The sequence below is a fragment of the Martes martes genome (assembly GCF_963455335.1).
Source record: "Martes martes genome assembly, chromosome: 9".
In the NCBI taxonomy this organism is placed as follows: Eukaryota; Metazoa; Chordata; class Mammalia; order Carnivora; family Mustelidae; genus Martes; species Martes martes.
In genome coordinates, this window is record NC_137896.1 from 4,702,551 (window position 1) to 4,729,046 (window position 26,496).

At 55.4% G+C, this 26,496-nt stretch overlaps 1 long non-coding RNA gene across 1 annotated transcript; it reads right to left on the minus strand.

Annotated features, from left to right (window-relative positions):
* Nucleotides 1-661: 661 nt before the first annotated feature.
* LOC308349796 lies at nt 662-4,724 on the minus strand. The gene is made up of 4 exons (XR_013967488.1): nt 4,044-4,724; nt 2,947-3,093; nt 2,466-2,722; nt 662-1,429 (listed from the first exon to the last, which is right to left on the minus strand). It is a non-coding gene; the product is annotated as an uncharacterized lncRNA (long non-coding RNA).
* Between the last annotated feature and the right edge of the window lie 21,772 nt (nt 4,725-26,496).

Consider the following 26,496-nt stretch of genomic DNA (forward strand, 5'->3'; position numbering starts at 1 on the left):
TGGCAGTAAACCGATTTTATACGCCCCAAGTTATTCCAAATAAAAAGTCCTGGCTTATGGCATAGGAACATCCTCATGTAAACTTCTCTCAGGTCTATCTTCTTTTTAATTCCCCCATTTTTTTTTTTAAGAACCCAGGTTGTGCTTTCAAAAGTAATCCAAATAACCTCTTGCTCTACAAGGGCCAGTGTTGCTTAGTCAAAGCATGCAGCTAAATAATCAAAAGGTACTTGCCCTTTCAAAGGACATTTAAGGGATCCAGATGGGAACTCACAAGACACTGCTGAGAAATGCCCTCTGCCTTCTCTGGAATTCTGTCATGCCCAGCACTGCTTCTGAGCCCCTCATTCTCACTGTTTCAGCCTTCACACACTGCTCTCGGACATGCTCCTCAATGACTTGTGCTAACAATGCATTTGACTGCAAGCAATAGATGACTATAAGAATATTTACCGTTCACTTAAACAGGTGTATACAATCATAGGGCATGTTTAGACACTCAACAACAGCCATCAAGGGTCCAGGCTTTGCCCCCTCATATACCCAGTGAAACTTTGTCCTCCAACTTATTGCCTCATTGTCACAAGGTGGCTGCCACAACTCCAAACTCCATGCCCTCACATGCAGCATTCCCAGCAGGAAGAAGAGGGCAGAAACCAAAGACCTTCTCCCCAAAAGATCTGGTCTTTTTATTCAGGAAGAAAATTGTTCCCAGATGCAACCCAGTAGGAATTTTCCTTTCTCCTCATTATCTAAAATGGGATCACACGGCCACTCCTTGTTATAAGGGAAGCTAGAAAAGTAAGTGTTTGACTAAACAGAAAAGAATCATCATGGCTGGGTGAGACCAAACACGACACACTCTGTGGGACAAGTAGGGATCTGTTCCCAGCCTTAGGCCGAGCACTCACATACTGATCTATTTCTAGTGAACACATGCCATTGGTACCGTTGTTTTCTGATTTATGCAGAAGGGATAAAGAAGGTCAGAGAAGTTAAGTGGCTCATAAGGAAGTGGCTGAGCTGAGATTTGGCTCAGGTCACCATGACTTCAAAACCTGTTTCTTTTTTTAAACCCTTAATACCTTGCTTTTTGTCTTAGCAAGGGGAGGGCATGGAGAGCAGACGGATGGCTGGGCGGTGGGCTGTGATGCCAAGACCCTCAGGTACCTCACCCAGGCATCTGGGGCCCACCCCTCACAAGGCTGGGGTCCCCAGCTTCACGTGTCCTGCCTTCCTGCCTTCCTGCCTTCCTGATAGGCTCGCTCTCTCTCATGCTTTCTGCTTTTGGAAGGGCATGGACTCTGTCGCATCACCGTCTAGTTCAGAGGGCTCCATAGCCTCCCTCGGCATCAGAGGTGGGACGGACCCTCCGAGACGCTCTTGTCCTCAGGGCCAGCAAGGATGGACTGTGTGTGACTGTCAACATCTGGAGGGGAAGGGAAATGTCAAAATCAGTCTGGGCCCCACTGGGGCTGAGTTCTGCTGGCCTTGATGGGGCTGTATTTTGGGAGGTCTGGTCACTATCAGGGCAGGCAAAATGCAATGGGGACATGGCTAACTCTGGTGGCACATCCTTCTGCTCCATCAGCCTAGAAAGAGAACCTGGGTGACCACGAAAAGTGCCAGGTTTGGAGATCCAGGTTCGAGGCCCTGTGCCCCTCCTCACCGATCAGGTGACCTTGGACAAATCATTTTCCATCGTGAGCCTGTTTCTCCACCTGTAAAACAGAGGGCAACAGTGGTGCCCCTTCACGGGGAAGCACCAAATCTGAAAGAACAGATGCTCAGAAAGCCTTCTGCAGGGCAGGGTGTGTCATTCAGAAACTCACCACCGTTCCTACCGTAGCTAAACACTTCCTGCAGCTGGTCTTAGGTTAGACAAACCATGCGATCAATCACCCAATCACCCAATCACCCAAAGCTTTTCCCACCCTGCCCCTCCTTTCTCTCCTGAATCTGCTCTTTCGGCCACTCCTGTGGGCCCCTCCTGTCTCTCCTGGGAGGATGTGTTGGGCATGGCAAGCAGAAAAACCCAGACTCTAGAATCCTCCAGAATCTTCCAGAATCCCAGTCCCCCAGCTCACTCGTGCTCAGACCTTGGGCAAGGTGCTTTATTTCTCTACACTTCCGTGTTCTTTTCTTCTGTGGGAGAGGTGATTCGGAGAATGAAGTGTGATCCCACCTAAGAACCTGCCCCCCCCCGCCCCCACCCAGGTCCTGGCCCCTCCCTGGATCTCCATGAAGGTCAGTGCTCTCCCCTCTCGGGCTGAGACTCCTCCCCCATTCACCCCATGGGTGAGATTGGGTCCCACGGTCTCTATAAGACGTGACTGAGCTACGGACTGGGAGAGGACACTGGGGTGGTTAGTTTGTCAGAAGCGGGGGAGAGGGACACTGTACATGGGAGGAGAGGAGGGAAGTCCGGGCGCCTAGGGAGTTGTTTCCCAAAGTTGTTGACTCACCAGGAAGCTTTCCCCAAGGTTCCCCACATTCCACAGGCCTCGCCTCTGGGAGCGGGACTGGGGGAGGATCCGCAGGAGAGCGGGGGCTTGTCTTCTGCACCCCACCTGCCCGAAGGGCATGCCCCGGAGTGTGCTGAGCCAGCAGATTGATTTGCATGGGAATGAAAAACTCCATGTTGACCTCTCTAGGTTTTCTTCACTTGTGCCCCTCAGGGTTTTGTGAAAACCCTTGAATTAAACATGCCGCATTTCATGTTCTGGAGGAAGCAGGGAGGGAGTGAGGGTTGATGTCCTCTGGGTCATCTGCCCTTGTCACCACCCGAACCATGCCCCCCCTCCCCCGCACCAGCCCCGGGAACCCTCGCCTCATCCCCTGAGCCTGCCTGGCATGTATCTGCACCCTCCAGCCCAGCCCCCCTGCTCCCTCCCAGGAAGCTGGCCGCGGTGATCGCTCATTGAATGATTCGATGGTGTTTCGTACAGGACATTTTCAACGCAGGTATTCACGTGTTGGGGAGAAATTTTCCGAAGGAGGAATCATCTCTGTTCGATCTGTCACATCCCCAGGGTCCCAGGAATCCAAGAGCATCCAGAGCGGTGCTGTCCCATGGGGTAACCAATCCACGTCCTGTTTCGATCGTAATGGAAATGAAATGAGATTTTTAAAATTCTCTTCCTAGTCGCATTAGCCAGATGTGGCAAGTGGGTTCTGGACTGGGCCACAAGGACGCAAAGGCAGGTCCGTGATCATGGGAAGTTTGATTGGGCAGCTCTGGACTTGAGGAAAGCCCTGGGTTGTGGTTGTTTTTTTAATTCTCTATTTTATTAGTGCTTTTTTAGTAGCAATAACTCTTTGTCCTAAAGCACTTAGAAAATACAGATCACCACGAAAGATCAAAGAGGGACAGTGGTGTACTGAGTTCCTGAGAGCCCAGAGCAGGGACCCGGCGCTGTCACCACTGGACACTCTGTTGCTCAGCCACTGAATGTCCCCAAGGAGGGGCAAGGACGTGAGGAAGGAACGAAGAGGACACTTGAAACCTCCCGCAGCATTTGAGGGATTTTGTAAAGGGCAGCCAATGGGCAGGGCAGCCTGGAAATGTAGCTCCCAGAGGAAGGGGGGGAGTGTACGTGGGGGTGGTCACTGGTGGCCCCTGGACCGAAGTGGGGTCCCCCAAAGTCATATGTCAAAGCCCTAACCCCAGTGGGACCATCTTTGGAGGTAATTAAGGTTAAATGAGATTGTCAGAGTGGGGTCCTAATTTAGTAGGACCAGTGGCCTTGATAAGAGGAGGGGGAGAGAGGGCTGTCTGCTCCCGCTTCTGGGACTATCTAACAGCCAGGACGAGCTGCCACCAGACCCCAGCGCGTGGGCACCCAGATGGATCTCCGACCCTTCTAGAAGGTTCCAGCTCCTGGATTTCTGGCTAGCGGGACCCATGTCAGGCTTCTGACCTCCAGAACCCTCAGAGAATAAAACTGTGCGGTTTCAAGCCTCGAGGCCTGTGGCCATTTGTTACCGCAGCGGTAAGAAACGCCTTTGCCGGCAAGCCCGCAAGGTGTGGATGGCACACTTACCGAGTGCGGGCTCCTCCGGCGAGGCCGTCCGTCTCCGTGTTTGGTGCTCGTTTGCTCAGCGAATAGACGGCTCACCCTTCAGTCCTCCCCGCAGACCCGGTGGTGGGGACAGCGAAGTGGCTGGTGGCAGATTTGAAAGCCGTGCAGTCCTGGCTCTCCCCCACCTGCTCGCTGTGTGACCTAGAAAAAACTACTTGCCCTCTCTGAGGCCTCGCCCTTCCTGCCCCACATGCAGCTGCCAGGTTAGGGCTTCTGTCCTCAGCGGGTATTCCTTGACCCTCTGCCACACACCAGGCTCCATTCCAGGGGCTGAGGAGACTGTGACGTTCCAGGAACCGAGCTCCTGACCTTTGCGGAGCCTACGCTCTGGTGGGTTCGCGGGGGCGGGGTGGGTAGAATGTCATTCAGGCACCGGACCAGGCCCGTGGCAGGCGTTCAAGCGACTTCCTCACTGAAGGGATCAGAGCGGTTTCAGTGTCTGACCGAAGCTGACGTGAGCAGGTGCAGGTGGGAACTGCCATCTGGGTTTCGTGCCCCGGGTACAGCGGGCGGGGGGGGGGGGGGGGTCCTGCGGGAAGGGCTCCACTGTCTGACGCAGTCCAGCTTCTAGGCTCTGTTTCTTTTTATGGTGCAAAGAATCCCCAAAGCGTGTTCGACTCGGGCAGCCCTGCTTCGGGCTGTGTGGCCGGCAAGACCTCGGAGGCACAGCCCCGTGGGCCTCGTTTCCTGACTCAGCCTGAGGTTCCCAGGAAATGACCTTCTTAGGTCTCTCTCCCTCCCCACGGCGAGGTTGCCAGACCTCGGTACTTTTGGGAAATCACTGGAACTACTCCCAGAACAAGATCGCGGCCTGCCTCTCCCGGGCCCCCGACGGGCCTGGCTCCCAGCAGCAGAGGCACGAAAGAGATCTGGTGTCTCAGCACCAGGGGATTTGTGGGGGGACAGGGTCATTCGCTGGGGGCCAAAGGCCGAACAAATCCTCACGTATGTTTGCTTTGGCCAACTTGGTTTTTGAAACCAGAAAAAAATGGATGCCGATCCCTAGTTTCTAGCTTCCTTGGAAACTAGAGTGGAGGTGGGGTGGGACCTTTCCCCCTGGTTCTGGCCCCCGGGCCCCTGCAGCCCCCGGGTCCCCTGGCCTTCTTCTCTTCTTTATGTTACCTCGTTGGCAGTTGAATTTCTGGCTGTTTCCAAAGGCAGCAGCCGTCCTCAGTCACAGCGGTTTGGCCGCCGGCGTTCGTCGGCGATGTCTGCCGACGTTCTCAGTCTTCACAGATGGGAGCCTGGGGCTGCCACAGCATGGAGGGGGTTGAGGTCTGGGGTAGCATCGCAGCAGGGAGTGAGTCCGCCCCACGCAAACTCTGCTGGAAGGAGACAGGTCTGACTTTGCCGAGCCTGAGGCAAGGCTTGGGTCCAGACAGTCTTGTAAACGTGATCCCACCAGCAGAGGGGAGTGAATGGCGACGCTGAGGCAGAAGGAAAGAGAGGAAAGAAAGCCATGGGTAGTCCCCCAGCTGGTCTGCTGAGGGTGTCCTGGCTCGGGCCGGCTGGGGTCCTCGGGGACGTGCGGGTGTGCTCAGAGCCCACCGTGGAGGAACAAAGTGGGTGGCACTGACCACCAGCTCCTCTCCGCTGGGTGAGGGTGGTCTCCCTGCATCTGCTCACCTTGAATTGGGAGCCTGGCTGTGGGCGGCCTTGTTCGCAGAGCTCCGCCCCCAGCCACACACCCTGCCGGCCACAAAGCCCCCCGCCGGTCCACGGCGCTCCAGCCCGGGGCCTCAGAGCCAAGTCGGGGAGAGCTGGGGGGAGAAGTCACACCTGAGCTTAGCTCTGCTGTCCATGAACTCAGCCTCTACCCCGTGTCTGCCTGACCACACCCTAACTCAGAAACTTCTAACCAGGTTTCTTGAATCTTCCAACCAAGAAAATGTGATGCAAAAAAGAAAGCATCACAGTCTGGCCTCCAGGACTGGGGGACCCTGGAGCTCGTGGCCCCGGGAACTTGCTGAATTTCTTTAACTACGAAGCTCAGTCTGGGCTGACATTGAGTCCGAGCAGGTGAAGAGCCCGCAGCTCACAAATGGATCTGTTATGGGCAAACAAAGGAAACTGTGCTCAGATGGCTCTGGCCAAACTCACAACTTTCTGTTCAGAAGTTCCAGAGGTTCTCACGGTCTGCCTGTGCTCCCCCTCTGTTGCCTCTCAGGAGGAATAGGTTGGAGCCGCACTTCCTGGGTCAGGGGGACCCTGGTCCCCAGGAATGCTGGGACCCTGGTCCCCAGGAATGCGGGTGGCATGCCATCTTGCTGGTGGACCAGGAAGCCAGTTTCCCACACCACCCTTGGGGCAGGGCCTCCAGCATCCTCGAGCCCGCAGGGAGGTAGGAGGAAGTGGCCACTCGGGCTGCGAAGGCTGACTGTTTTTCCTCTTGGAAATACCATCAAAGCCGGCCCCACCGCCCCCTCCTTCTGCCGCCCCCAAGGTTATTCGTGAAAGAATTAAAAATGAGCCCAATGCAAAGGCGATCTGAGTAATAAATGTGTTGAGACAACTAGACAGCCTGTTGGAAAGAAGATAGAATTAATCCATTCTTCATCCCGAACAGAAGAGTAACCCTGTGTGGATCAGAGACCCACACGGGGAACAGTGATGCCGTCCAAGCGTTCGCAGGGCTTCCCTCTAACGTGGGTGATTTCTTTAAGCTGGGTGAAGGGGGAGACTTTCTGATAAAAAAATCAGGACTGATAGTTTGATACAAATTTAACAACATTTTTATTAATTCAGTAAAAAACGGTCACATGGCAGAAAGCACCAGATGCAAATTTAAAGGACAAAGGGTAGAACTGCAAGTTCTCTGCGATGTAGTCAGAGACGAAGCACTAATACTGTGTAAAATACAAAGAACAGGGGCCCCTGGCTGGCTCAGTCGGTTAGGCGTCTGCCTTCGGCTCAGGTCGTGATCCCAGGGTCCTGGGATGGAGGCCTGCGTTGGGCTCCCTGCTCAGCGGGGAGTCTGCTTCTCCGTCTCCCTCTGCCTGCAGCTCTCCGTGCTTGTGCTCTCTCTTTCTGTCAAATAAAGACTTAAAATCTTTAAAAAATAAATAAATAAAATAAAATACATAGAACATCCAAAAAAAAAAAGGGCATGGAAAACAGACCAAAAATACTAAAGGAAAATGACCAAAAGACCTAAACACAAGATTCACAAAAAGAGAGATAAAATGGCCCTTCTGTATATGAATCAGGCCAAGTAAGGAAACACCAGTGTCAGTCCCAAGGAGACAGAGGCACCGTTTCTCACCCCGGGGAGTGGCCAAGGTCAAGCACTAGGCCCCACCTCCATCGCCATCCGCAGGCCGGGGTCGGGCTCACTGGCCTCGCAGGTGGGAGTGCAGAGAGGATCAGTGCTTACGGAGGAAAATGAGGTGAAATCACACAAAATCGAAAACACGCACTCGCCTCCAAACCAGCCGCCTGGCTTCCAGGAACTTACGCTAAAGAGCCGCCTCCCGTCGCGACCCACACAAGGGCGTTCTCACTCCGTTGCCTGCCATCGCCAGATATATCGCGAGCCCCAGGGCACCCACATGCAGGAGCGGAGCCAAAGGAACCAAGGCCCCTTCGCCCCAGGGCGCAGGACGCAGCTGTGGCGAAGGGCAGGCGGGACTGCGGGGTGATTTGCAGGAGGCGTTTCCCTCTCTAAGCATCAGAGGGCCGGGGACGGCAGGTACTGCGTGTCCTGCCTCCCGTGTAAGGAAAGGGGGACTAAGAAAACAGGCAGAGAACAGGTAACCGTGTCACGACACACTTGATGGCAGGAGCCTTGGCCGCGGTTGGGGGGGGGGGGGGAGAGGATGGACGGTCTTCGCTGGGTGTGCCTCTCATCACATGGTGATGTCCAAAACATAAAAACATGTCCCCAAACACAAAATGAAATCGCTAAGAATGGGGGAGAGGAGGAGGAGGATCGAAGACCCAAAAGGAACGAACAGGTGAGCTCGAGTGCATTACAAACGAGCACCCTAGCCACCCCGAAAGAGGAAAGGAGATAGGACAAGGAAGCAAGAGCTCATCCTGCTAACCCACACCCGCGGCCCTGGGCAGCACCGGGCCCCAGGGCTCAAGGCTGAATTGTACCCAGCTCCCGAATGGGTGTTTTTGGAGTGCTCTGAGCAACACAACTGTGAAGTTGTTGGGGGTCATAGAACTGAGCATAGGAATAAATGTGATGTGATTTTTCAGAGCCAGGATCCGAACCAGGAAGAAGGGGCATCAGACGGCTGGCGTGGGGCATGCACGGCTGATGTGAGCTTGGGCGTGCCCAGGGCTTCGGACAGTAACTTCTTAAAGGAAAGGACAGGACACAGGATGGGGCGGTGGAGCCTTCAGACCGTCTGCGGACTCGACGCTGCCCGACGGAGGGTCCCTGAGCCAGGATGCCCGAGGAGGCATCCCATGCTGGGGGGGCAATAGGCTGCTTTGGTGACACCAGCTTCTCAGTCATTTGCGGGAAGCCTTCCAGACAGGACCTCGACTTCTGCCGGAAAGCTGAGGGACCTGGAGCGTGCTGACGGCTAGACATGTCACCCTGCCAGGCCCTGGTCTGACAGCAAGCTTCCGGGGCTGCAGAGACAGGGGGAGCACACAATTTCCAAGATGCCTTTCCGTGTGGTGTGTGGTATGTTCACATGGCCATGCGTGCGTGCGTGTGTGTGTGTGTGTGTACACAGGCAACTATGTCTGTATCTAGATGTCCGGTGTTTCTTAGTTCTGTCTGCTACAGAGACCTAGAAACAGACACCCCATGGTGACGAGTGCCCCCTAGTACCGAGATCTGGGCTCCTAAAACCATTCCCCATGAACAGGAACAGGCTGCTCAGAGAAACAGTTAATTCCAGGGCCAGGGCAAGGAAGGTTCTAGATCAGCCTCAAATAGCTCCTTATTGGGACGCCTGGGTGGCTCCGTGGGTTAAAGCCTCTGCCTTCGGCTCAGGTCATGATCCCAGGGTTCTGGGATCGAGCCCCGCATCGGGTTCTCCACTCAGCAGGGAGCCTGCTTCCTCCTCTGTCTCTCTCTGCCTGCCTCTCTGCCTACATGTGATCTCTGTCTGTCAAATGAATAAATAAAATCTTAAAAAAAAAAAATAGCTCCTTATTCTACAAAGTCAGGATGCACTAAGAAAACGTGATGCCAGTACGTCATGAAAGCACAAGGGCAGCTTCAAGGGACAATTGAAATACCAAAATGATTAAGAACAGCAGTGAATTATACACCATTGGGGGGAAAACGGGAATTCATGCGTCCATGTCAACAATAAGTGGAGGAAGGAGGAGGGAGGGAGGAGGGAGGGAGCGAGGGCTCGTGCTCCAAGTAGAAGACCGAGTGCCGACGGAGCTATGGCAGGTGCTCCAGGGGGGAACATTTTGCAACCACAGTGGTGGAAAGTGTTCAGGGCCCGGGTCCCCGATGGGGATGTGGGCATTTTGCGGGGAGCCAGATATCTGGTGGTCTTAAGAAAGAATCGCAGTGTTGCTGTCAAAGAGCCTGGCAGTATCTTGACCTGGGGACCGACGTCCCAGCTCAGACTGAGGGGCTCCTGGGCAGCACACACGTCACCACGTCGTGGACCGGCCCGAAGGCCTGACCTGATGTTAACCGCATGGAAAACATCAGACGGACCCCCAGACAGGAACACTGTATTGTTTTTACAAAAGGGATTGGGGAGGAGGGACTCAACTTTTCAAAAAAAAGTCCAAGCCATAACAAAGACTTAGGAAGACTGCACAACTGTTCCGGGTTCCAGGAGGCTAGAGAGCCGTAATGATTAAATATAAAACCCAGGCTTAGATCGGATCCTGCCCCGCACAGGAAAATACTGTGAAGGGCGGTATTGGGCCGATTGCTCGAACTGGGATGTGGATGGAGGGTCAGTTCGAAGACTTGCACTCATGTTCAACTTCTTGACATTTTTCCCCTGCGCTGGGACTGGACAGGACAGTGCTCCTTTTCTTGGGGAACGCACACTCCAGGATGGCTCAGAGAAATGCACTCACAGGTTTGTGGGGTGGGATACGGGGGGAGATACCGAGAGAGGAGCGAGGATGGAGAAAGAACGCGTAACGAGAAAGCGCAGGGATAAAATGCTAATGTCGGTTGGGGCGCCTGGGTGGCTCAGTGGGTGCCCCGCATCACATCGGGTTCTCTGCTCAGCAGGGAGCCTGCTTCCCCCTCTCTCTCTGCCTACTTGTGATCTCTGTCTGTCAAATAAATAAATAAAATCTTAAAAAAAAATGCTAATGTCGGTAAATTCGAGTAAATGGTAAACGGGTGTTCTTTGTATGATTTTTATTTATTTCCAACTTTTTTGTAAACTTTGACGTTATTTCCAAATAAAAAGAAATCTTTAACCAGGAGCCCTGGGCACCTGGGTGGCTCAGTGGGTTAAGCGTCTGCCTTCAGCTCAGGTCATGATCCCGGGCTCCTGGGATCGAGTCCCACATCGGGCTCCCAGCTCCACGGGGAGTCTGCTTCTCCCTCTGACCTTCTCCCCTCTCATGCTCTCTCTCTCTCTCTCTCAAATAAATAAATAAAATCTTTAAAAGAAAAAAAAAAAAAAAAGAACCAGGAGCCCTGTGTCTGTTCCAAACAATATTGCCCTGGAGATGCCCTGAGTTTTACCTGCGTTCCACCCCTGGGGCCTGGCCTGTGGACCCCAACTCCCCCTCAGTGGAGAAAGATGCCCTGGGGGCCCCTCGTTGGCCCATGTCAGGGCTGAGGAACATGAAAGAGGCCTCCAAAATCGGAGGGAAGCAGGGGTCCCAGAACCCCGTGAGCCCCTGGGGACTGAGCTGTCACAGGCACCTGAGCTGTGCTCAGCACTTTCTCTTCTCTGGTCCCTGGACCTGAAGGACGAACCAAATGGGGGCTACTCACGGGCCATCCACATCCTTGTTCCCAAAGCTGACCCTTCTCCCGACTCCTCTTTCTGGAATCCAGTCGTACCCCAGCCCCCAACCACCCTGCAACAGCCAACCACACGCGGGCCATCCACTGGCACCCCTTCTCGCAGTGTGGTCCTGGGGCTGGTGGCATCACTGCCCCACTTCCACCACCCGGAACTGCTTGGACGTGCAGAATCCTGGTCCGGCTCTGTCCCACACCTGCTGAACACAAGTCTGCATTTTAACAAAACCTCCTGGGGGTTGTGTGGGTGCATGCACACCTGAGAAACCCTGACTTAACCCATTTAACTAAAAAAAAAAAAAAAAAAGTCACATCCAGAAAATGAGGGCTAGGGTAGCAGTTCCTTTAAGCATGTATATCCCAGGGGCTGTAGGCTCTGTGGCCAGGCAGAGGACCAGGGCCCTGGGTCTCCCCGGCAGGTGCCCGGGCTGGAGGCCCCAGCACCCACTGTCTCACACCTATAGGACAGTATGGATTGCTGTGGGACATCTGGAAGCCCCCCCCACCCCGCCGCCGCCGCCCCAGTGCCTGTGTGATCTGGATTCGGGGAGGAGTCACCCCACTGGGGCTGGAAAGAAATCCTGCTGTCGCTAACTGAAGCCAAGGGCATGAAGATCTTAGTTTACCACCAACAAAACAACCATCTGGAATTCGCTAAAAGCATCTGGAACCAAAGGGGGCCCCAGGTGATTCGAGTTGTTAGTCTCGGTTGAATGTCTTTTGTGACCAAGAGAGGTTTTTGTGGACCGAGGGGTCTTCTGCGGGGATCAGGAGGCGTGGTATAGATGGGAGCCCGGTCTACCCGGCCTGACCAGCTAGCCCACAGCTCATCCCCGTTCTGCCGCTTGCTAATCATACCACCGTGGGCAAGTTTTGTAAGTGACCGGGGCCTCAGTTTCCCCTTTGTACAGCAGGGATGATCATGCCAGCTCCCCCGTTTGTGGGGACTGAGGAAGTCAGAATGTGCAGAGCACTTAGCACAGAACAGTGTCCAGTGCTGGCTGCTGGGTGGATGGTTCTGTGCCCCACTGTGGGGACAGGGGGGCGGCACTGCACTGGTGTCAGTGCAGCAGGCCAAGGTCTCCATCAGGCCGCCTGATGACCTTCAGCTGTGCTGCCTACTCGTAAAGCAGGAGTCACGGTGACAGTGACGGTATGTCCCCTGGGATTCTCCCCCCAAGCCCAGCACTCTCACTGTTCCCACTTTGTAGCTGAGAAAACACCTGAACAAAGGAGCTTAGAGATCTCCAGAGATTAGATACTCCCCAGACCCCGCTCCTGCCCTGGGATTCAGTGTCAAGCACCATCGTCAGGAAGCAGGTGACTTCCACTGGGTTTGGGAAGATGAAGGTTGAGAGGACAGCATCAGGGAAGGCTCGAGAAAGCCCAGGGAGCCGCCTGGTCTCCAGATCCGTCTCACAGAAGCCCTCAGTGGGCACAAGCATGGGCCCCAGATGCCTTTTCCAACAAAGTTCTTAGAAGTGGGGGGATGTGGGGCGCCTGGGTGGCTCAGTGGGTTAAAGCCTCTGCCTTCAGCTCAGGTCATGATCTCAGGGTCCTGGGATCGAGCTCCGCATCGGGCTCCCTGCTCGGCGGGGAGCCTGCTTCACCCTCTCTCTCTTTGCCTGCCTCTCTGCCTACTTGTGACCTCTGTCTGTCAAATAAATAAATAAAATCTTTAAAAAAAAAAGTGGGGGAATGCCAGGGAGCTCCACCTTCAGAGAGAAAGATGGCTCGGGTGACCTTTCAAAGGGGGCCTCCAGAGCCACGCACTGCACAGGGCAGAGGAACCCCAGGGCCGCAGTCCCTTCCCCAGTGCACTGATTTTGTGACCGCCATTCTGTTTCCTGGTGAAAATGAGAGTCAGACCCTCGACATGGAAGCCACCCTCGGGCCTGTCTCTGAGGTCAGCTGGGAGGACAGATCGTAGAGTTGTCCCCAAGGACCAAGGAGGAATGAAGACACAGGGCTGCTAGAATCCTCTCTGTGCCCCCAATCCCCAGGAAAATCTGAGGATGTGTGCATCTTGAGGGAGGGACAGCTCTCGGCGGAGGCCCAAGGAAGCCCGAAGCTGTTGTAGGACCCAGCGCCATAGAGTAGAGGCCACCGAGGCTGGGAGGGCCCGTAACCCAAGCTCGTTATGGGGACAAACCAGAGGTGACCGCGATGAGTTGCCAGCCCTCCCCACATTTGCAGACGCCGAGCAGAGAGTTTTGGACTCCCACTGAGTGTGCGAGGGGGCTTGGAGGAAATCTTTTTTGAGGGTGTGAGGGAAGGGCTGGTGATATTTGGACTCTAGTTCTACACCCACCCAGAAGCTGACGGCAATGTCTGTAGACAAAGCAAATGAGTAGACAAATGGCCTGGGGCAGGTGGGGAGGGGACTTCTCTTATGGGGTTTGTTTCCTGCTCACTAAGAATAAAGGGAAAGAGACAATGCAAGATGCTGAGATCCCATTCATGCCTCCAAAGTCAGGTTTAACGCTCCTAGACAGTTTGGTTAGCTTCAGGTAAAACTGAAAGTTTTTGGAGACAAAAAGATACCCCCCAAAGTTGGCAGCAGGATCTGATGGGCCGAGCGAGCGTGGGGAGGTGCTTGCCAAAGGTCTACGTCAAACTTATTTGCTTGACCTTGGGGACCAGCCTCTTAATGTAGCGACTTTCCTGGGTCCCCAGAGCAAGACAGTCACCTTGCACCCTCCCAGACCAAGGGGGCTACCTGGAGGTGTGTGGGGACCTGGAGACCTGGGGACCTGCAGATTCCATTTTCCTTTCCACCAGATTCCATTTTCTGACAGTGCTCAGCGTGCCCTTGGAAAAAAAAATAAAAGGAAAGGGAACAGGAACGAAGGGGATGGAATGAATTACCCAGCATATCAGACGCTTCGGATGAAGCCCACGACCTCGCAGAGTCTTGCATGAAATCTTACAAGTAATATAAACACAACGGCAGCCCAGCTCACCCCCAGAAATATTCGATAATAAAACACAGCTGGCGGCGCTGGCCTTTCCCAAGCGAAGTTTGTCATTCTCACCGCTAGAAATGCTGACCGAGACAAAACCTGTCAAATGAAAGCCAGTTTTCCCCCCCGCACCCCCAAAGACGGAGATTTTTTTCGTGAACGGCACACTAAATATTCATAGAAAATTGGAATGATCCATAAGGATAATCTAGAACAGAACCTCTTCTTGAAGGCCCCGTGTGGACCAAGTATTCATGAGAGACCTTGGTTCAGCCTGGCTAGGATAATCGCTTTGATCTCAAGTCTGTGTCTTGACTATTAAGATAATGATCCCTCCAGTCCCTCTACTTGGCTCGCCGGAGGGTAACGAAGCCAGAGCCTTCTTCGCTGACCTGGCAACGGTGGTTGGCCCGTCGTCCCAGGATTTTAGAAGAGTAACATCTTGCGACTGTGAACGTGCAGAGAAAGACGCAGATGTGGACGATGACGAACACCCGGAAGCGCGGCTCTATCTTCTTGCCTCAAAGCTGCCCGCTCCCCGGGGTCCCAAAATGGCAGCAGGAATTTTGGCGACAAAACAAAGTTGGGGGTGGGGGATGCAGGGAGGGACGGAAGTGGAAAGGACCCCCAGGGCCACGGCATTCTGTGTTCTCAGGTTTTTTTTCTCGTGGGGGAGACACATACAATTCAAGGACACACAGTCAGCGCAAGGCGTGGGCCGTTGCGGGAGGCAGAGCAGTGCGAACAGCAGCGGTGCGCGAGGCAGGCGGGCAGCGGGGAAGAGAGTAAATGAAGCAAGGCAGGGCTTTCTGGGGAGCAGGGAAAACGGAGAGTTTTGAGCCCAGAAGACAGATTTTATTCAAATCTCTGCCCCTGAGATCCCAAAAGTAAATTTAAAGAAATTGACTCCATTTAAGAAAAAAAGAAAAAAGCACGTGAAGCAAAGGCATTCAGAGAAGCACAGGGCAGGGAAGTCAGCAGCATTGACTGAGGGCGTGGAAAGAAGGCGTCTCAGAGGAGGTGACATTCAGGCTGGGTTCTTGAGGGATGTGTAGGAGTTTTCCATGGAGACTGACCTCCAGGCCCAGAGCCTCAAAGGCAAGGGAGAGCCCAGCCAGTGGCCTGAGAGCATCAAGGGCATTCAAATGTAAGGTGTCACACCTCCCTGACTTCTTTGAGTCTTGTCTTCCTGACACAGCATCCCTGACACAGGGAACACTGCTCTAAGCCCCTCACGGTATCTTCTCCCTCCTCTCTCTTGTGCTCATCCTATTCCCCCATCTCAGTGGCTGGCCTGGAAGGGAGATTTGATGAGGGAGCAGATATGGGACTTGGGGAGTGAGCACAGGGCAGGAAGTCATCTTTCTACTACTTGCTGGTGTCTTAGTCCCATCCTGTGCCCTTTAGCCAAGGCTGTTTTGGGATTAGCCACCTCTCCTCACTGGCCAGAGGAATCCAAGTGTTAACAGCCATCGAAGACCAGAGAGGAGGCCTCAGACGGTTGATGGGGACTCATGGAAGGTACCAGAGTGGATTGCAGGTGTTCTGCCCTCAGGATGCTGCAGCTACATCTGCCTCCCAGGGCTTGTGGTCCACCAGGGCCAGAAGATCCTCCTCCGAGAGGGAGACACCGTGACATTCTCCAAGAAAAGAATTCAATAGATCAGTGCCCTGACCATCTTCCCACTTAGCTACGCCACGAAAATGCCCCTTCCCTCCCCTGAGAAAGGAACATTTCTGCCTGGACAGTAACTGGGGCGATGGCGGACCACCGCCTTTTGTAGAAAACAGTCTTGTGTCAAGCTGTGATAAACAGGAAACTCGTAGCTCAATAACTACGCGATTCACAAGGAAACAAGCGTTCTGTGTGTTTGTGGTGTCCAATTTATAAACTCCCCTTGCTAAAACGATGCTCAGGGCTTCCCACAGGGCTGGACATGTTCTAGATCTTGATCAGGTCGTGGCCATGCAGCTGAACACGTTTGTCGAAAGTCGGGGAACCACAGAGTTAAAACGGGCCCGTTAAGTTTCATGTAAATTCACCTGGACTAGGACAAGAGTGTCGGAGGAGAAGTGATGTTCAGTACCACGTCCTCTTGGTCAAATATAGCCGTGTGACCGCATTCCGCTTGGAGCACCTGTAGCCTTTGGTGACTTTGGTGCCTCTTCTTGCCTGTGGTTTGCCGGCCACGGACTGATTCAATTATGCCAGGTGCTCAGAGAAAAGGGACACAGAGGTGGCCCTGCCTTTGGATGCTCTCATAGGCATGAAACAGAATGACAGGGCTGTGAAGGGGGACACACTGTGACTTCAAAACAGTAATTTTCCTAGCAGCGAGGACGGACTGTGATCACTTTTTTTTTTTTTTTAAATTCCATAGTTATTCCTGCTTCGCCTTCACTCAGAGGCGAGCGATGCAATAATAATGGGAAGTGTTCAGACAGTGATCGCCCCGTGCTGCCGGCTCGGTCACAACACACACAGTCAGGCTGTCATCGAGGGCGCAGGGTCTCCCCTGCGGCAGACGGGGTGGGCAGTGACCGAGCAGCACCCCGTGGGGACACGCCGCCCGCATCTCGGCACGGCCGCCCCCGTCCGGCTTCTCTACCTCTCCCCGGTCTGTGGCATCTCCTTTGTGAGAAAAGGCTTGTGGCTGAAGAGCTCTCGGGGTAGGAGATATGACCGCTTTTTCCTTTGGTTGGCGTCGAGCACCAGGAAGATGAGGCGACAGGCGCCCGGCTCAGGCACTGCAGATCCCACCCTGCCCTCCAAGGGTGCCCAGTGTGGCTACCTTCCGGCCACATTTTGAAAGGGTTAATCAAGCCAGACAGGCCTCCCTCCCCGCCTCCCTCCACCCCTCCGTTTCTGCATGGGCTCGGGGAGTGCGGGAGGGGGTCCACGGATGAGACCGTTTCAGTTCAATCAATAAAATATCGTTTAAGGAAATGAAGTTAAGTGTGTTATCTTTCCTTTACATGGTGAGGGCTCACCCAGAGCCTGCCAGAGACACAGGTTCCCGAAGGTGACAGGTGTCCGTCATCAAGCTGCTGCCTTGGAAAATAAATTCATTTCCCTGAAACACAGAGTCCTGGGCAGGGGGAGGGGGGCGGGGGGGGCAGGTTTCCAAGTGCGTTTTTGAAGAAGGGACTCCAGAGTCCAGGATGAAAGCTCCTCTTTCCCTCGCACATCTGGAGCTGGTGGGCACCAGCGCTGTCTCTGCCTCACGGCCCTTCCTGAGTAACCTGCGGCAGCCACCAGGGTCTACGCAGACCCTATCCCGTTCGGGACTCCCCCCACCCCCGCAGTGTTTTGGGACATATGTGGAGTTGTGACATAGGGAGACCCATGATCTCTGACTCGGTTTGCGGTCTCAGGCAATTATTGTGCACCTGCTATGTGCCAAGCAATCAAAGTGAGCCCCACTCCCCCTGTGCCCGGCTTACTTAGTCTTTACAACCTCCCAAGGAGCTGTAAAGGAGCCCGTGATTCTCCCGCATGACAGAAGAGGAAACTGAGGCACGGGGCTTAAGTCACCTGAAGTCACAAGGGCCATCAGTGGAGGAGGCAAGATTCTGACTCCAACCCTCTGTCCTCAGCACAGAGACCTGTGGGCCCTGGGCTCCACCGCCAGGGACCAGAGCCTGAGCCCAGATCGCAGGAAGGCCTGGATTCCAGCAGAGAGAGGCCTGCCCGCACGTCCGCCTCCGAAGCCTGGCGGCAGGTGCCCTGGACCAGCCGGGGCCTGGACTGGAGAAGATGGCCCGTGGTGGACGCGCCCCTCGAGGCCGGGGGCTGCCACGCCGAGGAAGGCCTGTCTCGAGGCCCAGCCCTCGCGCAGGGCGTCTGTTCTTCCATAAAAGGAAGCTGGATCTGCAGAAGGAGCCACATTTGGCTGGGGAGGTTCATCCAATCAAAAGTTGTGCCCGAGTTGTTATAATTCAAACTCAGATGTCGATTTCAACCCCTATCTCACGACTATTTTGAGCCCAGGAAAGCCCACAAGCGTGTCTATTCTGAGACAGCGACACAAAAAGATCCAGTTAGAAAAATGTTCAGAGAAACTTGGGAATTATAATTACTCCTACACCCGAGAGCATTCAACTGCTCTCATTTTATAAAGTGGCTTTGCAGAAACTGCATCTCAATGTTCTGCCCCAAAGGCAGTTGGGAACTGGGGGGAGGGGGAGACGAGAGTTGTAATCGACAGAAAGCTCCCCCCACCCAGAGGCTGAGAGTGGAGACGGGCCCGGGCACCCGGAGGCAAGCAGGTGTCCTGGGAAGATGTGCGGGGAGCACCGTGCAGCCCCAAAGAGGGGGGCCCGTGGCCGCAGGGGGCGAGGAGGGGACTAGGGCAGGGCCCGCGGCTCAGCACGAGAAAATAGCAGCCTTGTCTGTAAAGGACGACTCTGGCCTCCGGGGAGGGGCTGTTTGACGCCGTGGCCGGGACCGCACTGAGCTGTGGATGCGTCTGAAGTCATGGCGTTGTCGGAACAGCCCCTCCTAACGTGTTCCATTAGCGTCTCCCTTCCGCAGCTGACAACATGAAGGCGGAGGGGCGTAAGAAGTTCCCCAAGTCCCCCAGCTGAGCGTCGTGGCCAGGATTCGAACACAGGGCCTGGCTTCTGCCTTCCATCGCCTGTAATTCTCAGACTGACTGTAGCAGGTGGAATGACGCCCCCTGCCCCCGACGGTGTGTCCTTGTCCTAGCCCCGGGAATCGTCCCTGCGGTCCTCTGCGGAAAAGAGACATGCGTGAGGACGTCAGTAAGTTTAGGATCTTGAGATGAGATCATCCTGGATTACCTGAGTGAGTCTGAAATCCAACAAGTGTCCTTATAAGGGACACTGGGAGGAGACACACAGGGAAGGGGAGAGACACAGGGAAAGAGAGAAGCCATAGAAAGTTGTGGGGAAACTGGAGTGAGCAGCCCCTCCAGGGGGGCTGGGGAGCCAGGAGCCACCAGCAGCTAGCTGCAAGATGCCAGGTGCCTTCTCCCCTACAGCCTCAGGAGGGGTGTGGTCCTGCTGACACCTTGACCGGGGCCTTCTGGTCTTCACAACTGTGAACAAATACATTTCGGCGATTTAGGCCCCCCAGTTTGGGGTCACTTGTTAGGATAGCCCGAGAAAATGAATCCATGAGCCCAACAAGGTCACTACCTTCCTAGAGATAAGGGCACTGAGGCTCAGCCTGTGACGTGTCCCTGGGAAGACGGCATCTCCAGGTGCCTCTCAGGGTCAGGGAGCCCATCGGTCAGGGCTCTGGAGGGCCGACCCCCATGGAACATGGGTTAGATAGAAGATTATGGGCCACCATTTGCTTGGTGCTTGGATCCGCTAGGAACCGAGGCAGCCCCTGCATCTTGAAGACACTGTCTTCGGAAATTCTTGCTGGTGATGGGCTCAGGCGGCCTTCCAAGGCTCCTGGTTATTCTGCTGGTGTTACTCTGAGTACGTCGGCGTGCAGGGACTCGGGCAGCGTCTGGCGGTCTGCCGCCTCACAGAATCTGAGCCCTGAGAGCCTCCCACCCTCGGAGAGCTGCAGTCAGCCGTCGAGTTCCCCCGATGTGATCTGACTCAAGGTGCGGTCGCCAGAGAGGGCCTGCTCAAGACCCGAGGGGACAGGGCGTTTCTCCCCGTCTCTCAGCTCACCTTGCCTGGCACAGGGTTGGCCTTAAAAAGTTGGAGGTAATGGGAACCGAGGCCCCTACGTGTCGGGCACTGCCTCCAGGCCGGCCAGCCCTCTAAACCTTTCCTGTGCCTCATCTCAACTCATCCCTACATGGCCTCTCACAGCGCCGTCACTATTCCCATTTTACAGGAGAGGAGAGCAAGTCAGACTCACCCACGGAATACCTTTAACCCTGCTCCAGGGACAAGGTCGGTGAACGTCAGAGCCAAGATCTCCACCCAAATCCGTTAGCACGGGCGGCTGAGCTCCAGGACTCTCTTCCCTAGGATGTCCCCCGACGGCTTCAGCACTTGGCAGCGGGGCCGTTCTGGAGCCTCGGGGTCCCTAGAACGTCCCCGGGCCAGCCCCAGGAGCACCCCCGACAAACCCCCGACCAGGACAGACAGGGTGCGGTCAGCGGGTTGGCCTTCACTGAGTTGGGTTCCCTCGTCTGACTCCATCCAAGTCGACTTGAGAGGACAGGAGTCGATGAACTGAGTGAAAAACAGGTTAGGACTATTTCTGAGAAACTGAAGAAAGTTCCTTTTGCCCCTCTGGGCCTGCCCAGCCCCATCCCTCTAACTGGGCTGGAGCTGGGGGTGGGGTGGGTTGTGGGGACAGACAGTCTCAGAAGTGACAGCCCTGGGAGCCCGGCCAGTTCCCCCCGCCCCCTTTCCGGGCACCGCAGACAGCAAAGCAGGACAAAGACGGCTGGTCTGTGCCAGGAGCCACATTTCCCACTCCGTGCCAAGGCGGCACCCAGGCCGTACGGGAGCAGAGGGAAAAAGCAGAGGCAGATACTCGGAGCAGATCCCCCAGCCCTGCCCTGCCCGTGGGTTACAGATGCCACTGCCCCAGACCTAAGTGGGAGAAAGGAACCGAACAGCAGTCGCCTTGACCTACCAGAGCTTCCTGGGGGGGCCAACGTGATTCCAGCGCCCATGAGGGCGACCACCCTTCAGGGTTGCACTCCCAACCTTGGTTCTGGAAGTTTCTTCCCTCCTTGGGAAGGGTGGGCTTAGGAGTCGGACAGATCTAGGTGAGCAGCTCTGGTCGACGTGCTGTGGACAAGTGGCTTCAGTTCCGAGGGCCTCTGGTTTCTCATCTCTGAAATGGGAACAACACTGTGGAGTGGAAACATTCCACGCGGAGCGTTCAGTTCTGTGCTTGACACGCAGACGGCACACCGCCAGCGCTCGCTGCCGGTACGGCCCTGGGAGGACGAGGAGGTCGGCCCCCAAGGGGCCACCAGAGGAGGAGAGGAGGCACGGGGTCATGGACCAGGCCTCCTTCCGCTTGCCACCGGCGGCCACTGCCTCGATTCCCTCTCTCGTGCTGCTCAACAACCGTGCCGGCTGCTGTGGTCGGAGCTCGGTCTGAACATATGCATTTCACTCCTGCGATCTCATGGGGTCACCTAACGACCCTGTTCTTACCCCCGTCTGCGGAGGATGGAGTCAAGGCCCTAAGGCCGACTGTCCTGGTCTGCTTGGGACCCACATGTCTCCCAGGTTATGGGACCTTCAGGGCTACAACTGAAAACTGGGACATGTGGGTCACCCTAGACCAGAGGTACTTACCCAGTCGCGGGATCAGCCCTCAGCAGCGTCAGCACGCAGCCAGAACCGGGGCAGGCCGTGTGTCCGCGTGGCCCATTCTTGAGTGGAACTTCTCTTTCCACCGGCCTTCCTGCAAACCCCTTGAGAAGTCACAGCCAGGTCTGTCCAAGGAGGCATCCTCGGCACGAATCCATCGTGTTTCCCAGCAGCCCCACGGAGAAGACATCCCACAGTCCCATTGCACAGCATGTGTAAACTGAGGCCTGCAGGGGTCAGACAGGTTCCCTGGAGACCTGTAACCACACCGATCTGCACCCACACGCCCCTGGGGGTCTGGAACAGACTTGGGAAATATTCAGAAGTATTTGTGGGAAAGAGGAGCACCGTCTCGGGTTTCATTTGGGGTGTAAACACAGCAGGATCCTACACAATCATTTTGTAAAATTCCTAAACCCAACCCAACCCAAAACAAACAGTGAAGGAGGCGCTGGTCTGCATCAGGGGACCTGTCTCCTGGCTGTCTGCGCTCACCTGAAGCTCCGGCAGAAGCCCACGGGGTGGTGCGGGGGGCAGGGAGGGGGAGGGGTGCGTAGAAATGGGTGGTGGGCAGTGGGGAGGGATGGGGACCCTGCAGAAACATGGGAAGAAGCTGCTTCTCCGCAGAGCGTAGAGCGGCGCCCTGCGGGGCTCCCAGGCTCTGAGTCAAGGCCTTGACCTTGAGAATGAAAACGGCCTGTGTCCTGCCATGAGGGTTTCGGAGGGTGACATGGCCAGCTTCTCTGCAGGGGATCGATCCCCACCCCTCTGGGCCAGGGCCACTGCCCCCAGACACTGCACTTCATTTGGGCGATACCCTGGAGCAAAGACATTAAGCAAAAGTATGGATTTTTTCAGAGCCGGTGCTGCAGACATTCGTAAGCTGCCTTTGTCTGGGGCGGTAGGATCCAGGGTCTGCATCCTGGGAGGGGCAGCTGGGGCCCCAGAGATGTGTGACGACTGGGCCCTGGGAGGAGGAAGCGCCGGCTCCTTCATGGGTTTGGGGACCCTGGGAAAGGCAGGCCCTAAGGACCCAGATCACTAGGATAATAAATTGGGAAGAAGAGTGATCATCAGCCCTGTTCCTGTTGACGGAGAACATATGACACGTCAGCACTGCCAAGAGTTTTCAAACATCCTGTCATTTATTCCCCACCACGGCCACTGGGGAAGGGCCATTCTGGCCAGTGACCCCAGTTTGGAAGCAGCTGGAGCCCCAGACTGAGGCCTCCATTCCTACTCCTTGCTCTGCTACACAGAAGTTGGGGCTGCGTCTCGAGTGGGGACAGCCCCAGGATGGCAGAGAGCGGGGCGGCGGGTGCTGCCACGGTTCCAACTCTGACGTTGACTGCCGGGGGGGTGGGGCTCAGAGGCCCCTCACTGCCCTGAGCCTTGTGTGCTCGTCTGGGCCCCCAGCCCCCAAGTCCAGACGGCTTGGTTAGTGTGGTTGGTGTGGATTTCCTTCAGCCTCAGACTCTCAAGGAGCCCAGGGCTAAAGTGCCCCCAGCGGGAGCCCCAAGACTGGTATAACCCTGTGGCTGCCCACGCCAGGGGTTTCTGTGGATTGCCCCAAGATGCTGGCCGGGCTGGGCAGTCCCAAGTCCCAGACACGCCGGGGTGGGGTCTCCCGAGCAGGCTCCCTCCAGGCCCCGGCTGGCACCGCACCCCAACCAGCTCCGGTCTCAGGGTTCCCGCGCTTCCATCCGAGGGGGTGGCCGCGGTGAGGGGAGTGTGTGGGCTCAGTGGGCAGGCCGAGTCCTGCTCTGGACCCACCGAGGCATGACCTGGCATTCCGGGAGCTCTGTGCGCCCACGCCCCTGTCTGTGAAGCAGCTGCTTCCAGGGGAGCTCAGCGGGGTGCAGAGGGGTCAGGGGTCGGGATCAGTAGAGCCCGCAGCGTGCATGAGGCCACCACACAGACGTCACCCGGCACCGCTGTCAAGGGGCCAGTGGCGGCCAAGGTGAGGGGAGGTGCGGCCCCCAGCAACCAAGCGAGGGCCCGTGTGCAAGAATTCGGCTAGCCGGTGTCCCCGGGGGCAGGAATGCAAGGTGGGGTACATATGGCCCTTCTTTTCACTACAGATTGGGGGAAATTGGAGGGGGAGATGAACCACAAGAGACTGTGGACTCCGAGAAACAGAGAATTTTAGAGGGGAGGGGCGTGGGGGATGGGTGAGCCTGGTGGTAGGTATTAAGGAGGGCACAGGTTGCATGGAGCATGGGGTGTTATACACAAACAATGAATCATGGAACACTGCATCAAACACTAATGATGCACTGTATGGTGACCAAGATAACACAATAAAAAAATAATATAAGGTAAATTTTAAAAAAGGAGTGCAGGGTGGGGAGCAAGGTGGGAACGGGGTGTGGGAGAGGCACCCAGGGGGCCTGGCTGTGTTGGCACTCTTGAGGGCCCCTCAGAGCTCCCCAGCAGGGGAGGCACTCACCCATCTGCCCCTGTGCCCCAGGGGTCAGAGGGCACCATAGGCATCACTGCATCCACGGCCAGCTGGTACCCGTGTGTGTGCCCAGAGGGCAGGAAGGGGGGGGGAGGGAAGGAGGAAGGAGGAAGGAGCTGTCAGGTGGACAGCCAGGTCTGAACAGGTACTCAGGAGGAGGTGGGCTGGTCTAAAGCTGCCATAAAGGACAGCAGGAGCCGTGCCCCACAAGAGAGAGGATGACCTAGAAAAGGCAAGCCAGAGGGAGGGCTGAGATGTCTCAGGGACACCAACCCCCCCCCCCACCCCACCGCCACTGCATTTCCTGGTTCTGAAGATGGACTGAATGCCCAGTGCTCTGAACCTTCAGCAGACAGGTCTGGGTCACCTATACCGTTTATGAGGTTGGGTGCAACATGCAAATACGGGGACCCCGATTCAGAGATTAAGAACTTCAGGATGGCAACAATAGAGCATTGAACTGGGCAGGAGGCCTTGGAAACACTAGGCCCTGTGCAAGTGGTAGTCCTGGGAAGCCAGACAGGGGCGGACGCTGCCCAGACTTAGTCAGGGAGGTTACCCCCACTGGGGGTAAACAGCCGGGTTGGGCTGTGGATTCAGTTCTGTCCCACCCCAAAGCCCGTGCTCCAAATCCAGATTGGGTTCCAGGTCCGCAGAAGATACAAAGGATCCACTCGTGTACTGGACTCTGGCTGCGGGGCACAATCCCGGGGACCACACCAGGTCTGACACACTTCGATGTGTGTGTGTGTGTGTGTGCCCTGTGCTGCCCAACATCCCCTCCCACTGTTGCTAGTAAGAGCATCCCACTCTCCTACAGGGACACCTCCTCCCTCTTTTCCTCCCTCCCCAACCAACGGGAGTTTGGGTGGGGCTGATCCCACTCCTAATGCCTCCCGGCTTCCTGACTATTGTGATTAGTTCAATGATGGGCACGTGATGCCAGCCAATGAGAGGCAGCCACAGGCCTCGCGTGGAGACTTTGGGAAGGGGATGTATTTTCTCTCTGGGGATGCTAAGCGGCGGGAATGTAAGCTGGAGACTCCTGGAGGTCATGGCATGAGAAGCCCCTTCTTGGGACAGGAACTTCCATGAACAAAAGCATAGTCAAAGGAAGGAGAGAGAGAGAGAGATTGCTTGTGGCATTGTCAGATCGCCTGGATCTAGCAATGCCTGAAGCTACCAGATCTCTGAACGTTTCTTCTCAAGTCAGCTTGAGTTGAACATGGTTCAGTGACCCAGAAGAGTAGCAGGAACGGGGCTCTGGACAGCTCGAGAGTGGGGAACTGAGGAGCTTCCCACTGCTCTGAGCCCTGAAATCTTCCTGGGACATCCACAGGCTTCCTGATGGTTAGAACATTTGAATCTACCAGCCGGTGGGTCTTCATGACCCATTAGCAACCGCCAGATGGAGGCATGCGGTTTCTGTAGAGTGGAGATGGCCTTCTCTCCTGACTCCTTACAGGAGCTGCTCTCGGGCCCATCATGGGTTGAATGAAAAGAAGCTAACGGTCAGGATTAAGCCGATGCCACTGTTCCTATCCCAGAGTGGCGGGAACACCTGGGATCTTTTGGGCAGGAGGGATGTGATGGAGGAGGGGACCCTTGGAGCCCAGAAGGAAGATCCTCTGGGGCAGAGGGCTGGTCACCCCCAGGGCCTTGACAGGTCCCCATGGCATTTTTAGGCATGAGCCCACCCTGGGAGTCACAACGAGGTGCACCAGTCATGGCGGAGAGAGAGGGTCCATTGACGGAGAGAACTGGGGACATCTCAGAAGGCAGTGGAAGGGCGGGAACTAGCAGGGCGCCCTCAAGGTGAGCAGTGGTGGCTGAGGAGTTGGGAATGATGAGTGTGGAGAGAGACGAGGAGAAAGGGGAAGAGGGGCGGGGGGCAGAGGCGGTGAGAGAGGAGGCAGGGAAGGAAACCCACATCGGCTCATGTTCAACCCGAGAGAGGAAAATTCCACTTTCTTCCCCTGAAACCTCCTCCCTCACCAGGCAGACTCCTTTAGCTAAGAAGATATGTTTTGTTTGATATATTTTTTCTTTCATCAGTGAACTGTCAAAATTACAGATGCTTGGCATAAAGGAGAAGCCAGTTTCCTCTATCCCTTTTGGATTTTTTGGATAAAATTTCCTGGCTCTGTCTCTCTGTCACATCATTAAGGAGAAGTTTATTTTCTTTGGGGCAAAAGTGTCGACTCTGATTAGCTTTCAACAAGACAGCCTCGTCAGTGAGTCGCCATGATGCAGAATTAGGAAATGTCTCTCGGGGGATCCGCAAGCCAGTAATTGCTTTTTCTCTCTCCTAAAGGAAACGCAGTTTGGGTTTTGGTGGGTATGGAAGTAATTTTGTTTTCATAGAGACAGTGTAAAATTCACCCACGAATCAGAAGGGATCAGGGTCAATGGCCTTATAAATTCTGTACTGAACTAAGCACCCACTGGAAGTCGCCTATCGCGGGCGCGTGGAGGGCTCAGCCCTTCCATGGGGCACCTTATCCCATCCTCACCACAGCTCTGGGAGTCCCTCTGGGCCATCTGCCCACTTCTCAGATGAGCAGCCTGGAGATCAGCAGCATCACTCACTGGCCTGGCATCACTTGACCTGGAGAAACTCATTTCGCCATGTCCTCACGTGGTAAAAAGGGCCTCTTTTTTTTTTTTTTAATTTTATTTATTTATTTGAGAGAGAGACAGAGTGAGAGAGCATGAGAGGGGAGGCCAGAGGGAGAAGCAGACTCCCCGTGGAGCTGGGAGCCAGATGTGGGACTCGATCCCAGAACTCCGGGATCATGA